The 3697-nt window shown below is 38.8% G+C and overlaps 1 long non-coding RNA gene across 1 annotated transcript; it reads right to left on the bottom strand.

Annotated features, from left to right (window-relative positions):
* Positions 1 to 201: 201 nt before the first annotated feature.
* LOC139835303 (uncharacterized) lies at positions 202 to 1879 on the bottom strand. Its single transcript, XR_011751099.1, has 3 exons — positions 1127 to 1879; positions 699 to 900; positions 202 to 287 (listed from the first exon to the last, which is right to left on the bottom strand). It is a non-coding gene; the product is annotated as an uncharacterized lncRNA (long non-coding RNA).
* Positions 1880 to 3697: the final 1818 nt, after the last annotated feature.

Below are 3697 nucleotides of genomic sequence, written 5' to 3'. Positions count from 1 at the left end.
CTTTAATCTAGCATTACACGCTTCTAGTGTCAGTAGTAGAAACTTTCTTTATATTAGTAGGCCGAAAGAAAAGATGCGCCTGAATATGACAACGGCATATGCCTACAAAACATTTTACATAAAACTTCAGTCATGATAGGGCATAAATATTTACGACACATGCCTATGCATCAGACTGTTTCCACTAAGAACAGAAGCTACCTTTTATCATTAGGCAAGGCAGGTGGCTGATCTGGATCAACGGTAGCTGAACCAATATCTTCAGACCCAACCAGAAGAGGCAACTCCTGAAACAAGGCTCTTTCAAATAGGGCATTCTTGAATTAACTTCTTGATTTTATAATGCAAAGAAAACCAGGAAAGAATTACTTCTCAAACAACTATAGCATAGAAATAATATTTCAGCCAAAATCTAATATTCATCTAAATCTGATCTCTTATTAAGTTGGTAGAAACTGCCTTGCTTGTTCATTTAGGTGGAAAGAAATTAATCATAATTGTTGTTTGAGGTCTAAATATGTTAAATTCTAACGTAATTCCTGAAGTACTTGGTAGTCGCTTTCTGGCCGGTTGTCGAGTTTGCATCCAACAATGTAAATACCTTAATTGTACCACAAAGAGACTCAAAAACATAATAGGAGGCATGCCATTTTTGACAGTACAATTGAGAAGTTTGATCTGAAGGTTGTTGTGCATACCTATAAAGGTTGTAAGCTCTTGTGCATCCCCGTACATCAGAGAGTTGATGTCAATCAATCTTTGTACATAATAAATGGTATATTTCATTAAGTAATAATCTTCTTGTGGAAACGGTAGAACCATATTGAAAATCTTGCAAGGGGAGGTTAAAAAAAACTGCCTATTTTTGATTTGGTGAAAATAGTTGTCTTTGAAGCAAACCTGCAATGGTAGAATAAAAATGAATTAGTTAATTCTTGCTAACATTAAAATAGTTTTTAATGAGAATTTGCAATAGTAGAAGAGTGTGAATTAGTTATTTGTTTCCCATGTCGCTAATATAAATCAGAAAAGATGCCTTGAAAATCAGGACAAATAAACATGATAATAAGAGGAATTAACAGCTAACATCAAATAGTAGCTATGAACCTTGAAACTGAGACCTCACCTAAGATTCAGTTTTAATAGATTTCTAAACCTTTTCCCTCAAGATACCATGATGAGTCACCACAACCAAACATGATGAGTCCCCTGAACATATTGACATCACAGTAACATGATTGAGACAGGCAGACGTACTCAACAGTGGAGAGGAACAAGCCCATAGCCACCCACCTATCCTTGGCCTGGTGATGAGAAACAACATGCGACTTCAAAGATATCCAAACATAAGAAAAATAACATACAAGATATGTTCCTAGTTGAATTATTTCAGAGATATCCTAGCTGAATTTTAGCAAAGCAAAGAATACAGTAGCTATATTAGTTGACATCCAACAATCTGACCAGGAAATGAAATAGAACAGTTCATAGCTCTAGGGATCAACATGAACTCTTTCCTCATACCCAATCTCATTTAATCTCTCAAATATAAAATTATAACTTTCAATATAGATGAATAGTCTAAAATAGTATACCTTATTGTACTATTTGTAGTGCAATAGAAGCAAAAACAGCCAGTCAAATGATACTTTAATCTCTATGGTGTGTAAGCTAAAAGATCATTTCTGTTATCTCAATATAACAATTATTACCAAAAAAAATAATTCTGATATTCTCCCTATACATCCAAAATTTGAAAGCCTGAAACCAAACCATGTACGTGCAGTCCCTTCAGGTAAGATTGCAAGTACCAATCCTGACATCAGTTGTAGTGAAAGAATTACAGGAAAAAACTGGTCCTCCGTATCTCTTCTTAGAAGCACATCTACACAGAACGATCAATCATCGATTTGTTAGCAGCATCCAACAAATATGTGCTATAGAAAAGAGATGGAGAAAGCTCGCAGGCTGCCATGAACAAAGGAGGATGATCTGGGCGTGATCCGGGCGTCGAAGATCCAACGGGTGCTGGCCATCGGCGGCGGCGGGTTTGACCTTGAACGAGAGCCGTAGCCGAGGCCCATCAAGGGCGTCACCAACACCTGCGAGGTCTGGGAGTGCAGCCTCCTTGACACCTTGATGCTCGCCATTTTGTCGGAGCGCAGCCTTCTCAACACCTTCCGCTTCTGCTTCCTTGGATGCAAGGTACGAATGCACTGAAAGGGTGATCAAGAATCATTAGCAATCAAGAAGAATGTTGAAACATCTGCAGACTGCAGATTAAAAGAAGCTAGACATGAGCATGTAAAATCGATTGTATATAAGCATCAATTTTCTGTGAAGGTTCTGAAATTTAAGATATCAGTGGTTACCTTTTCTTTGGACCGTTGACTGTAGCTATGAAATTATTGTTTGGCCAGAGAACTGCAATGGTTGCATCTCTACTACACTGAAATTCAGTTGAAATGTGGTAACTGGAGCAAAATGTTGGCAATGATGTGCCAAGGGCTGTATCTTTAACTTCTTCACAATTTTCTGGATCAAGTAATACTATGTCAACAGCAGCAAGAATTGAGAGGACTCTCTATCTTCTTCATTAACCGTATTTGTTGTTAGTAACTTGCTCCTGGAACCTCTTATATTCTGTACAAAGAAAGCAAAAAAGTAATCACAAGGTGTATCAATCTTATTATATGCGGTTGTTGGTTGTTTTCTTGTCTCTGGATTGCTCCCATGCATATGCAATATCTTTTGAATTCAATTGTTATCTTTTGAATGTCAAATCAAACTGACTGTACTATATTCATACAACTGAATGAGCTTTGTATAATGCAAATAAGAATGCTTTGCTTTTCTTAAGTTTCTATGGGTGTGTATTATCTTCTTCATTCAGTGCAGTATAACATAATGATGAGCTCTCTGAATAAGTGCATCTACATGAACAACCACCACATCAACAAAAACGTACAGCTAAACCACCATTGGGTAAATAAATTCACAACAGATGGCCTTGTGGACCTTTTTTCTACGTATGCAAGGACTTCCCATGAAATTGAATAGATCACCAAACACAATTGAAACGTGAGAGAGCCTTAGATTACATGCATGTATTGCTGAGGCAATAAATAATGGAGAATACTCTGAAGAGAAATCACACACCTCTTCTTCCGCAGCTTTCTTAATGTTCTCTTTTTCTTGTAAGTGCATCCTGCGCAGAACCATTCAACCTAGGAAGATAATTTGCTTCCTCTGTCCTTTTTACCATCTTCCCACATGACTCAATTGCAGCAATGCACACCTCAAGTTGCGTAACTACATGGCTCCAATCATTTTCCAGGTTTTCAACAGCTTGTGTGACCTCATCCATCCTAATATCTGCATGGGTCAATTCAGTGGATTTACCATGCTGCTACGAATGAAGCAATAACTGGAGACGTTCACCTCGAACTCATGGGTCAATTCGGCAGAATTTGCAGAAGCTAAAGAGCTGAAAAATCGAAGCTTTTGCAGCGGAGATCTCATGGATGCGCGCTGCGGCAAAGAGGAGAGAGGAGAACTGGAGAAGGATACCTTTGAGGCGGTGGAGGTTCCCGTCCATGGCTGCCCTGCTGAGAGCCTTCTCATCTGCATACACGAGCGCACGTACGGCAGGACCGCCACTGGTTAGAAATGCATCCAGAGGCCGGAGAGAGGGGGG

This window comes from Lolium perenne, chromosome 2 (assembly GCF_019359855.2).
Source record: "Lolium perenne isolate Kyuss_39 chromosome 2, Kyuss_2.0, whole genome shotgun sequence".
Taxonomy (NCBI): domain Eukaryota; kingdom Viridiplantae; phylum Streptophyta; class Magnoliopsida; order Poales; family Poaceae; genus Lolium; species Lolium perenne.
The sequence above is the reverse complement of the archived record's forward strand: the minus strand, read 5'-3'. Positions and strand labels throughout refer to the sequence as shown.